This window comes from Eurosta solidaginis, chromosome 2 (assembly GCF_040869045.1).
Source record: "Eurosta solidaginis isolate ZX-2024a chromosome 2, ASM4086904v1, whole genome shotgun sequence".
Lineage (NCBI taxonomy): Eukaryota > Metazoa > Arthropoda > Insecta > Diptera > Tephritidae > Eurosta > Eurosta solidaginis.
The window spans coordinates 165,807,475-165,822,239 of NC_090320.1; the positions used below are offsets into that span (position 1 = coordinate 165,807,475).

The following is a 14,765-nucleotide window of genomic DNA, read 5'->3' on the forward strand; positions in this document are numbered from 1 at the left end:
ATTTCTTAACAATCAATCTACGGGTAGCCTTTGTACCTGGATTTACAATTCCATGTAACATATTAAATACTGTTTTTCGTAAACTGTTTGGAATAAATGGGATTTGATTTTCACCCGAATCTTCGCACAAGATATTGAAATTTAAAAGTGAAACTTTAATTAGTTTAAGATTATGGCAACTTTCGCTAGCAATTATTTCGGTCAATTCACTATCTTTTTGTTGGTCATTTTGCAATACTTTAAAGTTTAGGTCGAAGTTCCTAATTGCCTCTATTTCAAAAGTTCGTAATAATGTATCAGCTACTATATTGCCTTTTCCCTTAAAGTACTGTATATCGTTTGAAAACTGCGAAATAAATTCGAAATGCCTCGTCTGTCTCGGACTACGCTCCGTTTTTGAACTTAAAGAAAAAATTAAGGGTCTGTGATCGGTATAAACTGTAAACTGTCGTCCTTCTAAGAGGTAGCGAAAATGCTTAATATTTAAATATATGGCTAACAACTCACGGTCAAATGTACTATATTTGGTTTCTGATGGTGAAAGCTTTTTGGAAAGAAGCCTATTGGCTCTGATTTGACATTAAAATGTTGATGTATGACACCACCAATCGCTGTATTTGATGCACCAACATTCAAAGAAGGCTTTTCATCTTTATTAAAAGGATTCAATAACATCGTAGATGCAAATTTTTCTTTGATACATTCAAATGCTTTAGTTGATATGTCGTCCCAAATTAAAGTTTTGTCCCGTTTCTTATTCGTGTTATTAATTAAATTATATATTGTATTTGTATATTCAGCAAGATTCGGAATATATCGATGATAATAGTTTATCATTCCAATAAACTTTGAGCCAGTTTCAAAGATTTCGGAAGCTCAAAAATACGAATTGCTGCCACTTTTTCATCCGATGGTCTAATACTAGAACGGGAAATGTTGTGCCCTAAAAAATCTATATTACTAACTCCAAACATACATTTGCTAGGTTTAAAGCTTAAACCGTGTTCCGATAAACGCTTGGAAAAATATGCGCAGATCCTTAAATGTTCTTTTCATCCCTACTTGCGATAAGCAAATCATCAACGTATGCAAATACAAAGTCTAGCCCACTTACAACTTCGTTTATAAACCTTTGAAAAACTTGAGACGATTTTCTCAATCCAAAGGGCACACGTAACGTGTTGTTAATGCCGTTTTATATAAGTCTTCTTTGGCCATTGGTATCTGATGATACGCTTTTGCTAAATCAATTTTGCAAAACACGCTTTTGTTGTTAAGATTCATATTGAAATCATGGATATGAGGCAAAGGATAACGATCGGGTACTGTTGCTACCTTCAGCCTACAAAAATCACCACAAGGACGCCAATAATTAACGTCCTTCTTGTGTACTAGATGAAGATGAGATGCTACGGATGAATTTGATGGCCTACAAACTCCAGATTTTAACAAAAAATCGAACTCGGCCTCTGCCACTTTGAATTTTATAGGATCTAATCGCCTGGGCTTAGAATAAGAAAAGCTTCCTTCAGTTACAAGCCTGTGTACCGTAGCATGCTTAACTGCCTTTATATAATCAGGTTCGGATATCACAGATGGAAATTCTTTCAATATCTTTGTATATTGGTTACACTGGATCACAAATTCAATTTTTTTTCTGTAACCAGGGACGCCATTATCAAACACCTATGTAAAAATCACCCCCTGATTACGAAAATCAAGGTTATTTTTAATTATATGGGAACATTTTAAGATATTTACGAATAACCGTTAAAAAAAAAAAAATGGGTCCACTTAATCATATATATCTCAAGAAAGAACTAAGCGATTCCAAAACAGTTTGAACCTTTTAAAAGGTAATAAAATTTTCTATAAACTGTGCACTTCTTGTTAGGCCCTGCAGATTCAAAGATAACGAACAATCATTACGGATTTTTTCATTTTTTTTCTAACAAGTAAGGAAGGCTAAGTTCGGGTGTAACCGAACATTACATACTCAGCTGAGAGCTATGGAGACAAAATAAGGGAAAATCACCATATAGGAAAATGAACCTAGGGTAACCCTGGAATGTGTTTGTATGACATGTGTATCAAATGGAAGGTATTAAAGAGTATTTTAAGAGCGAGTGGGCCATAGTTCTATAGGTGGACGCCATTTAGGGATATCGCCATAAAGGTGGACCAGGGGTGACTCTAGAATTTGTTTGTACGATATGAGTATCAAATGAAAGGTGTTAATGAGTATTTTAAAAGGGAGTGGGCCTTGGTTCTATAGGTGGACGCCTTTTCGAGATATCTCCATAAAGGTGGACCAGGGGTGACTCTAGAATTTGTTTGTACGATATGAGTATCAAATGAAAGGTGTTAATGAGTATTTTAAAAGGGAGTGGGCCTTGGTTCTATAGGTGGACGCCTTTTCGAGATATCTCCATAAAGGTGGACCAGGGGTGACTCTAGAATTTGTTTGTACGATATGGGTATCAAATCAAAGGTGTTAATGAGTATTTTAAAAGGGAGTGGGCCTTAATTTTATAGGTGGACGCCTTTTCGAGATATCGCCATAAAAGTGGACCAGGGGTGACTCTAGAATTTGTTTGTACGATATGGGTATCAAATCAAAGGTGTTAATGAGTATTTTAAAAGGGAGTGGGCCTTGGTTCTATAGGTGGACGCCTTTTCTAGATATCGCCATAAAGGTGGACCAGGGGTGACTCTAATATTTGTTTGTACGATATGGGTATCAAATCAAAGGTGTTAATGAGTATTTTAAAAGGGAGTGGGCCTTGGTTCTATAGGTGGACGCCTTTTCGAGATATCTCGATAAAGGTGGACCAGGGGTGACTCTAGAATTTGTTTGTACGATATGGGTATCAAATCAAAGGTGTTAATGAGTATTTTAAAAGGGAGTGGGCCTTGGTTCTATAGGTGGACGCCTTTTCGGGATAACGCCATAAAAGTGGACCAGGGGTGACTCTAGAATTTGTTTGTACGATATGGGTATCAAATGAAAGGTGTTAATGAGTATTTTAAAAGGGCGTGGGCTTAGTCCTATAGGTGGACGCCTTTTCGAGATATCGCCATAAAGGTGGACCAGGGGTGATTCTAGAATTTATTTGTACGATATGGGTATCAAATCAAAGGTGTTAATGAGTATTTTAAAAGGGAGTGGGCCTTGGTTCTATAGGTGGACGCCTTTTTGGGATATCTCCATAAAGGTGGACCAGGGGTGACTCTAGAATTTGTTTCTACGATATGGGTATCAATTGAAAGGTGTTAATGAGTATTTTAAAAGGGCGTGGGCTTAGTTCTATAGGTGGACGCCTTTTCGAGATATCGCCATAAATGTGGACCAGGCGTGACTCTAGAATTTGTTTGTACGATATGGGTATCAAATGAAAGGTGTTAATGAGTATTTTAAAAGAGCGTGGGCTTAGTTCTATAGGTGGACACCTTTTCGAGATATCGCCATAAAGGTGGACCAGGGGTGACTCTAGAATTTGTTTGTACGATATGGGTGTCAATTGAAAAGTTTGTGAAAGGCGTTAATGAGTATTTTAAAAGGGAGTTGGCCTTAGTTCTATAGGTGGACGCCTTTTCCAGATATCGCCATAAAGGTGGACCAGGGGTGACTCCAGAATTTATTTGTACGATATGGGTATCAAATGAAATCTGTTAATGAGTATTTTAAAAGGGGGTGGGCTTAGTTCTATAGGTGGACGCCTTTTCGAGATATCGTTATAAACGTGGACCAGGGTTGACTATAGAATGCGTTTGTAAAATATGGGTATCAAACCAAAGGTGATAATGAGTATTTTAAAAGGGAGTGGGCCTTAGCTCTATAGGTGGACGCCTTTTCGAGATATCGCCATAAAGGTGGACCAGGGATGACTCTAGAATTTATTTGTACGATATGGGTATCAAGTGAAAGGTGTTAATGAGTATTTTGAAATATAGTTGGCCTTAGTTCTATAGGTGGACGCCTTTTCGAGATATCGTTATAAAGGTGGACCAGGGTTGACTCTAGAATGCGTTTGTAAAACATGGGTATCAAACCATAGGTGATAATGGGTATTTTAAAAGGGAGTGGGCCTTAGCTCTATAGGTGGACGCCTTTTCGAGATATCGACATAAAGGTGGACTAGGGATGACTCTAGAATTTGTTTGTACGATATGGGTATCAAATGAAAGGTGTTAATGAGTATTTTAAAAGGGAGTGTGCCTTAGTTCTAAAGGTGGACGCCTTTTCGAGATATCGTTATAAAGGTGGACCAGGGTTGACTCTAGAATGCGTTTGTAAAATTTGGGTATCAAACCATAGGTGATAATGAGTATTTTAAAAGGGAGTGGGCCTTAGTTCTATAGGTGGACGCCTTTTCGGGATATCGCCATAAAGGTGGACCAGGGATGACTCTAGTATTTGTCTGTACGATATGGGTATCAAATCAAAGGTGTTAATGAGTATTTTAAAAGGGAGTGGGCCTTGGTTCTATAGGTGGACGCCTTTTCGTGATATCTCCATAAAGGTGGACCAGGGGTGACTCTAGAATTTGTTTGTACGATATGGGTATCAAATCAAAGGTGTTAATGAGTATTTTAAAAGGGAGTGGGCCTTGGTTCTATAGGTGGACGCCTTTTCGGGATAATGCCATAAAAGTGGACCAGGGGTGATTCTAGAATTTGTTTGTACGATATGGGTATCAAATGAAAGGTGTTAATGAGTATTTTAAAAGGGCGTGGTCTTAGTCCTATAGGTGGGCGCCTTTTCGAGATATCGCCATAAAGGTGGACCAGGGGTGATTCTAGAATTTGTTTGTACGATATGGGTATCAAATCAAAGGTGTTAATGAGTATTTTAAAAGGGAGTGGGCCTTGGTTCTATAGGTGGACGCCTTTTCGAGATATCTCCATAAAGGTGGACCAGGGGTGACTCTAGAATTTGTTTGTACGATATGGGTATCAAATCAAAGGTGTTAATGAGTATTTTAAAAGGGAGTGGGCCTTGGTTCTATAGGTGGACGCCTTTTCGAGATATCGCCATAAATGTGGACCAGGCGTGACTCTAGAATTTGTTTGTACGATATGGGTATCAAATGAAAGGTGTTAATGAGTATTTTAAAAGGGCGTGGGCCTAGTCCTATAGGTGGACGCCTTTTCGAGATATCGCCATAAAGGTGGACCAGGGGTGATTCTAGAAATTGTTTGTACGATATGGGTATCAAATCAAAGGTGTTAATGAGTATTTTAAAAGGGAGTGGGCCTTGGTTCTATAGGTGGACCCCTTTTCGAGATATCTCCATAAAGGTGGACCAGGGGTAACTCTAGAATTTGTGTCTACGATATGGGTATCAATTGAAAGGTGTTAATGAGTATTTTAAAAGGGCGTGGGCTTAGTTCTATAGGTGGACGCCTTTTCGAGATATCGCCATAAATGTGGACCAGGCGTGACACTAGAATTTGTTTGTACGATATGGGTATCAAATGAAAGGTGTTAATGAGTATTTTAAAAGAGCGTGGGCTTAGTTCTATAGGTGGACGCCTTTTCGAGATATCGCCATAAAGGTGGACCAGGTGAGTATTTTAAAAGAGCGTGGGCTTAGTTCTATAGGTGGACGCCTTTTCGAGATATCGCCATAAAGGTGGACCAGGGGTGACTCTAGAATTTGTTTGTACGATATGGGTGTCAATTGAAAAGTTTGTGAAAGGCGTTAATGAGTGTTTTAAAAGGGAGTTGACCTTAGTTCTATAGGTGGACGCCTTTTCCAGATATCGCCATAAAGGTGGACCAGGGGTGACTCTAGAATTTATTTGTACGATATGGGTATCAAATGAAAGCTGTTAATGAGTATTTTAAAAGGGCGTGGGCTTAGTTGGACGCCTTTTCGAGATATCGTTATAAGGGTGGACCAGGGTTGACTATAGAATGCGTTTGTAAAATATGGGTATCAAACCAAAGGTGATAATGAGTATTTTAAAAGGGAGTGGGCCTTAGCTCTATAGGTGGACGCCTTTTCGAGATATCGCCATAAAGGTGGACCAGGGATGACTCTAGAATTTATTTGTACGATATGGGTATCAAGTGAAAGGTGTTAATGAGTATTTTAAAAGAGAGTTGGCCTTAGTTCTATAGGTGGACGCCTTTTCGAGATATCGTTGTAAAGGTGGACCAGGATTGACTCTAGAATGCGTTTTTAAAACATGGGTATCAAACCATAGGTGATAATGAGTATTTTAAAAGGGAGTGGGCCTTAGCTCTATAGGTGGACGCCTTTTCGAGATATCGACATAAAGGTGGACCAGGGATGACTCTAGAATTTGTTTGTACGATATGGGTATCAAATGAAAGGTGTTAATGAGTATTTTAAAAGGGAGTGTGCGTTAGTTCTAAAGGTGGACGCCTTTTCGAGATATCGTTATAAAGGTGGACCAGGGTTGACTCTAGAATGCGTTTGTAAAATATGGGTATCAAACCATAGGTGATAATGAGTATTTTAAAAGGGAGTGGGCCTTAGTTCTAAAGGTGGACGCCTTTTCGGGATATCGCCATAAAGGTGGACCAGGGGTGACCCTAGAATTTGTTTGTACGATATGGGTATCAATTGAAAGGTGTTAATGAGTATTTTAAAAGGGCGTGGGCTTAGTTCTATAGGTGGAAGCATTTTCGAGATATCGCCATAAAGGTGGACCAGGGGTGACTCTAGAATTTGTTTGTACGATGTGGGTATCAAATGAAAGGTGTTAATGAGTGTTTTAAAAGGGAGTGGGCCTTAGTTCTATAGGTGGACGCCTTTGCGAGATATCGCCATAAAGGTGGACCAGGGGTGACTCTAGAATTTGTTTGTATGATATGGGTATCAAATGAAAGGTGTTAATGAGTATTTTTAAAGGGAGTGCGCCTTAGTTCTATAGGTGGACGCCATTTCGAGATATCGCAATAAAGGTGGACCAGGGGTGACTCTAGAATTTGTTTGTACGATATGGGTATCAATTGAAAGGTGTTAATGAGTATTTTAAAAGGGCATGGGACTAGTTGTATAGGTGGACGCCTTTTCGAGATATCGCCATAAAGGTGGACCAGGGGTGACTCTAGAATTTGTTTGTACGGTATGGGTATCAAATGAAAGATGTTAATGAGTATTTTAAAAGGGAGTGGACCTTAGTTCTATAGGTGGACGCCTTTGCGAGATATCGCCATAAAGGTGGACTAGGGGTGGCTCTAGAATTTGTTTGTACGATATGGGTATCAAATAAAAGGTGTTAATGGTTATTTAAAACGTAGTGGGTCTTAGTTTTATAGGTGGACGCCTTTTCGAGATATCGCAATAAGGGTGGACCAGGAGTGAATCTAGAATGTGTTTGTACGATATGGGTATCAAATTAAAGGTACTAAATATGGTTTTAAAAGGGAGTTGTATATGTGAAAGCGTTTTCGAGATATCGACCAAAATGTGGATCAGGGTGACCCAGAACATCATCTGTCGGGTACCGCTAATTTATTATATACGTCATGCCACGAACAGTATTCCTGCCAAGATTCCAAGGGCTTTTGATTTCGCCCCGCAGAACTTTTTCATTTTCTTCTATTTAATATGGTAAGTGTCACACCCATTTTAGAAAATTTTTCTCTAAAGTTATATTTTGCGTCAACAAACCAATCCAATTACCATGTTTCATCCCTTTTTTCGTATTTAGTATACAATTATGCCAATTTTTTCATTTTTCGTAATTTTGGATATCGAAAAAGTGGGCGTGGTCATAGTCGGATTTCGGCCATTTTTTATAACAATACAAAGTGAGTTCAGATAAGTACGTGAACTGAGTTTATTAAAGATATATCGATTTTGCTCAGGTTATCGTGTTAACGGCTGACCGGAAGGACAGACGGTCGACTGTGTATAAAAACTGGGCGTGGCTTCAACCGATTTCGCCCTTTTACACAGAAAACAGTTATCGTCCTAGAATCTAAGCCTCTACCAAATTTCACAAGGATTGGTAAATTTTTGTTCGACTTATGGCATTAAAAGTATCCTAGACAAATTAAATGAAAAGGGGCGGAGCCACGCCAATTTTGAAATTTTGTTTTGTTTTTGTATTTTGTTGCACCATATCATTACTGGAGTTGAATGTTGACATAATTTACTTATATGCTGTAAAGTTATTAAATTTTTTGTTAAATTTGACTTAAACATTTTTTTTTTTAAGTGAGCGTGGTCGTTCTCCGATTTTGCTAATTTTTATTAGGCATACCTATAGTAATAGGAGTAACCTTCCAGCCAAATTTCATCATGATATCTACAACGGCTGCCAAATTACAGCTTGTAAAACTTTTAAATTATCTTCTTTTAAAAGTGGGCGGTGCCACCTCCATTGTCCAAAATTTTACTATTTTTCTATTATGCGTCATAAGTTCAACTTACTTACCAAGTTTCATCTCTTTATCCGTCCTTGGTAATGAATTATCGCACTTTTTCGGTTTTTCGAAGTTTTCGATATCGAAAAGTGGGTGTGGTTATAGTCCGATTTCGTTCATTACACACCAAATTTCATCAAGATACCTCAAAATTTACTCAAGTTATCGTGTTAACGGACAGACGGACCGACGGACGGACGGACATGGATCAATCAAATTTTTTTTCGATACTAATGATTTTGATATATGGAAGTATATATCTATCTCGATTCCTTTATACCTGTACAACCAACCGTTATCCAATCACAGTTAATGTACTCTGTTTGCTCTGCTCAACTGAGTATAAAAATATAAAAAAATTGTACTTTGCGAGGAAGGATTTCGAAAACTTTTTATTTTTTGCAGATTTTTTTCTCTCTAAGCTCTGTTTTATGACAAAAAAAATAAGCTTTCATTCAACAAAATCGATGGACTAATACAAAAGTTATAAGCATTCAAGTACATATATCCATTTAATACTGTGACGGATATTAGTGACACTAAGTGAAACATCACTACTCTGATGCTAAGTAAATGAAGCCACAACAACAATAAAACAGGCGAATCCATCATTATGTCTACACATATGTACGTACACGCAGCGGAGAGAGACGCACAACACATGCATATATCCTATCTGAGATGCTCCCAAAAGTAGGCAATTATCTGTGGAAGTATCACTCACATATACACGCGCATATGAGAAGCTATAACGTGCATCTGTAGTTATGTTATAGCTGGTAGCAAATTCTAGAAATAGAAACGCCTAGAAATATGTCAACGAGGCAACCAAAATGTATAAAAGTAGCAGCAGCCGATGCGCAACGAATCAGTTTGATTTAAGCACGCTATCTGTCGAGTAGTAGAGGTGTTATTGGGAAGTACTTTAATAAAGGCCATTTTGCATTATTGAATCGTGGAGTTATTTATTCAACAGTTTAGTGATTCGAACGTTAGTAGAAGGTTGCAGATAAGAGGAATTGCACTAAAATTTGTTACAATACTTAAGCGGAAGTCATTGGTGCCGTATGTCGTATCGCTGTAGTCGTATCCCTAACGTAATCAGCTGTTTATCGTTACGATGGTAAACCAAAAACCAATTGGTTGGCTACGATACGGTTTCGACTTTGGCGGCACCAATATTCGATTGCATTGGTTCCCATAAGATTGGTCGAATCAGCTGTTATAAGGGTACCGATACGGTTACCGATAAAGCACCAATGTCTCCAGCTTTAAGTACCCTACTGGTACATATGTGTTAGTATTCGTATATCAGTTAGTTAGCAGGTAGATTTTCGAAAGGTTATTAGATACCAAAAACTGTTAGTGTCGTTTTCTCAAACCCAGGTACATTTCAAGCAAGATCATATTTTTAAGGCAGGTAGTGTTTTCTTTGTAGAACTAGGGAACCTTTTTGTCTAGGAAGGCTTGAATTTTTATTTGATCTAAGTATAAATAATAGTACATGCGCCTTGTTCCTTCATAATATCTGCAAAGCTCGCCGGATATTGTACTTAAAAATATAATATGAATAAAAGGGCGCGAGAGTTTGAGTGTACAAATGATCCAGATATGTTCTGTTTCATCTGCGGTGAATTTGTCGTGAAAAGGATGCGACATGTGTTTTCAAATCCTTTGAAAGTTACATACTATAGGTATTTTGGAATTGAGCCTAAAAACAATGAAAAACCATGGACACCGATTACTGTGTGCACCACATATCGAGTTGAATTGATTTATTCGGAAATCGGAACAAAAAGGTGCGTTGTAAAAATTAGGAATTTGCTCCCTTTTAATGCATAGCTGACTAATTTCTGAAACTATCTATTTAGGCGACATATGAATGTCAACAACAGTATCTGATTACGCGGCATCATGTTGTACTGGATTTCGGAAAACGAAAGGAACTCTTTGTCACAAGCACAATTCAATGGTTGGATAAGGGATTTGGAATTGTCAAAGGAAAGGCCGAACAACACGCCTCTCGTATGCAACAATTTAAATTTGTTTCATCCGATGTTAAGGTAACATATTATATAACTCGTCACGAACAATTTTCCAAGTACTATACGAAGGAGGACAGTGTTTGTTACTGCAAAGACAGTGCTGGTCTATTCAAACAGTTTGGTGAACCATATGATTCAAAAGAGTGGCGATTTTTCATAGACGGCAATAAATTAAGTTTAAAGGCCATATTATTGCATATTGGCAACCAAAAGCCATCTATCCCGAACGCGCATGCAGTAAATACGAGGGAAACGTATGAGATAATGCAAAAATTGCTCAAATTAATCAAATACAAAGAATATGATTGGAAAATATGTGCCGATCTTAAAGTCGGTGGAATGCTATGTGGTCTATAAAGTGGATACACAAAATACTGTTGCGTTCTATGCAAATGGGATAGCCGAGCTCGTCAAGACCACTAAATCATAAAGGATTGGCCTGAACGAATCGAGTTTCAAGTTGGGATGGATAACATAAAATACTCCCCACTTATAAAAAAGGAAAAAAGAATTCTACCTCCTCTCCACATCAAGCTCGGCCTTATCAAAAACTTTGTCAAGGGTTTGGATAAAGAACGCGAAGCTTTTCATCATTTGAAGACAATCTTTCCAGAGATTTCAGAAGCAAAAATAAAGGAAGGGATTTTTGCGGGACCGCAAATAAGGAAAATGATGACCAATAACCATTTCAAAGCACTATTGTCACCAGTGGAGGCAGCAGCGTGGGATTCTTTTGAAAAGGTCGTTACTTCTTTTTTAGGCAAACACAAAAATCTTAACTACGCGATGATAACTTAATATTTAAATAGAATAGATTTAAAAACGATGCGGAAATGGGTAAATAAAAAAACATATTTAAGACCGTTTTCTGAGTTAACTTTAAAACCTTTCTGCCGGATAAACAAAAAATTTGTATGAAAATTTTTAAATTTACATGAAAATATATAGCCCTAAATCTGAATTTATCGTCCAGTTCCGAACAAACAAGAATGAGAAAAATGTAAACAAAAAATTTGTTCTAAATTGAAAGTGGTTTTATCTAACTGACTCTATAAAAATTTCCTTTAAAGCAGAGAATTTATTATTTTTGGGTGGTTTCTGAATAAAATCTAGAATTGTCAAAATGACTTCCTGCGGAAATGAAGTTATGATATTCTCATATTTAGTAGTCTCCTGCATAATATTTTTTATGCTAAACTGCCTCTCAGCATGGATGAAACATGCTTCAGGCAGTTCGCCAAAATTGAGGAAGCTTCACTGAGGTGGAGCATATTTCGCTATTCTGATTCGTACATGGATTTTGTAACTCTCCTTCATTATTATCCAAATTAATAAGGGAATCGTTATTATTATTTATGTGTGTAGGTGTACTCATACTTATGCCGCGTTGTGCAGTACGATACATTATGAAGAACAATATATTAAACTAAAGTTATTTGATAATGCTCGCGCAAAGAAATTAGTAAAACGTTTGATCGAAAAATGTGAAATAAATTGCTTACTTGCTTTCAGAACAAAATGGGTAGCAAAAACGAAATCACTTCAATTGCAAAAATAATTTAGCACAAAATTACTATAAATTTAAAATCGGAGAAGGGAATTTACATTCGAAAATATGAAATATATTAAACATTTAAAATATTCTATATAGTTATATATATATATATATATATATATGACGATTTTTGTGCTTCACTTTGTTGCTCGCCGCTAGCGCTTATATTTAATTCGTCGTCTGGATCTAGATCTATATCAGCGTTAATATTATTGGACCGGAGGGATGAAATAAAGCATTCCAGCTCTACTGCTGTACGCGGTACAACGCGCGACCCTTTGATGAATTAAATTTATATGTAAGGACGCTACGTGGAGCGTATAAAAGAAATAGAGGCGCTTTTCTTTTTTTGTTTCCGCGCGTGACAAGCAAAGTTGGAACTCTGCTTGAATGTGACTTGGCGTACTGGGTACGCGTGACTAACGAAGCTCTAATTTAGTTCTTCAGGATGCGGTGCTGATTGTTTTATAAGTTAATGTCTGGCTATCGTTGCGTTTGGCTTCTGTGTTGTAAGCTTTTTAGGTAGCCTTTAGTTGGCTTTATATTAAAACACTTGTAGGTTAGTACAGCTCCAACCCAAAGGTGTGATTGGAAGTGATCTCAGCTGTCACTCCTTATTGATGTGTCATAGCGGGGCGAAGAAGAGCTAGATCGTAACAAAATTTGGTTATCCGCGGAGGAAATATTTAATTTGCACACTATAATATTATGAAAACACTTGTCTTAATAGCGTCGATTCTAACACCAGCGCATTGTTTAAAATAAAAAAGGCCATGTCTCCGAGTAAAAGCTTTTTCTCTTCTCAACTGTTGATTTCATGATGGCCCTACTAAAATCGAATCCTAAAAATAATAAATAATGCAAATTTTGGCCGGTAACCTTAACCTTACAATATGGTTCTCACATCAACGCTTAATCCTTTCTGAAAAAAAAAAATATTTCTTACGAGGCTAGCCAAATTATGATACCAACTAATTCTTTTGATTTTGGGTGACCATTCTATAAGAAAAAGATTATATCATTCCCCAATTTTATTATAAAATAAGGTTTAAAAGGAAATAAACTTGCAGGAGCAGTGGAATATGCGCCATACAAGAATCATTTAGTACAGCAATGGTCCGTAATATTAGTCAAAACTAATAAGTTATCATCTAGAAAGCAAGCCTTGGATCCTTTTGAGACCCCAACGGACTTTTAAAACGGAATATGCCTAGTTTAATCTTCTTTTGGCGCGAAACCGCTACTACCCGCTGGGAAATATCAATGGGGAGTGACAGCTGAGATCACTTCTCGGAGCCCAATCAAACCTTAGAACTATACAAACCTACTAAGAAGAAAGGTTCGTTTCCAAAATATTGGTTTGTTGCTTTCGTTTTGCATAGCTCCGTGCTAGGCAACCTACAAATTTTTGTCATTGTGCTCACTTGTAACTGCTTTAAGTTAGTCGGTTTTATATATACAGTTAACCCATCAGTGACTATTATATACATATTTCGAAAAAAAACTGTTGCTTTAAATTTATTAGCGTGAAAAATGCAGTCCATTATATATCTGCATTGACTTTGTTGCTTTTGTTTTGCACAACACTGTACATACAATCTAAGATAAAAAAAGGTAGGTAAAAATGTGGTTATGGTCTTTTCCCCGTAATGGTCTCATGGTCGAACGAAACAAATTCAAATGGCCATTAGGCAAATTGACCTTTATACCCCTTTGAAGAGGTCAAAAGGTAAACTGACCTTATGCCCGTTGACTTTATGTTACCCCACCTTTCAATTTTTGCATTATCCTCAGTTCTTGACACGTGTGCACAGTTTCAATTAAAGTTATGGCCAGTGGGCATGGGTGGGCATAAGGTCAATTGACTTTATATCCTTTGTGCCAAGGTCACACTACTACCAAATTATTGCATTGTCATCGGTCCCTGAGACGTGTGCAAAGTTTCATTGAACACTGTGGTCATCTCACCATCATATTATTGCTTTGTCATCGGTCCTTGATACATGCGCTATGCTCAAAAATTCCGTTACATCATACATAAATATATACGTAAATGCAACCCAAGGTAATAAGAGCTAGGAAAATATAGGGTTATGGTCTTTTTCCCGAACTGGCCACATGGTAAAACGGAAATTTCCAATTACACCAAATTTTGAAGGGTCCTGATCAAACTACTGGAACTTGGTGAAAATTTTGCTCAAAGATACTGTTAGATACCTACATACATATGTATGTACAAACCTAGCGGTTTAGGGCTAGGTAGTGCAACCCGTCAAGGGTTTGCCAGCGCAATACATAGCTTCTCCAACCCAATTGTCAACCTCACCTGCACATGGCGAGTCCTGTTTCTTTAACAGCCGAGGCTCTGGCGAACCCAATATCCTTTTTGACCTAGGGGGTGGTATGGCGGGATGGCCTAGAAGGTTTCATGTGGTCATACCAAATCGTTCCCGAGATGGTCGGACTAGTACTTTAATGGTGCTTGTTAGCGCAACATACTAGATCTGTACCCGGCAAAGGACCATCAACATGAATAACACCATACATACAACCTAAATTAATAAAACCTAGGTAAAAACCTGTGATGATGACCTCTCGGACAAACAGGCTGACGGATAGATCGATGAGTGATGAGCAGCGTTTAATAAACATTTTTTCGGTCGACTTACGTAGGATATCAAAAAAAAATTACTAGCGCTACCGCCGATCAATTCGATAGTGGCTGCTGGAGAAATCAAATTTTTCGGGGATTTCCCCA

The 14,765-nt window shown here is 37.7% G+C and overlaps 1 protein-coding gene across 4 annotated transcripts in view; it reads left to right on the plus strand.

Annotated features, from left to right (window-relative positions):
* ninaC (STKc_myosinIII_N_like and MYSc_Myo21 domain-containing protein ninaC) overlaps nucleotides 1-14,765 on the plus strand; it is a 2,219,740-nt gene that overhangs the window by 1,425,990 nt on the left and 778,985 nt on the right. The window lies entirely within an intron of this gene.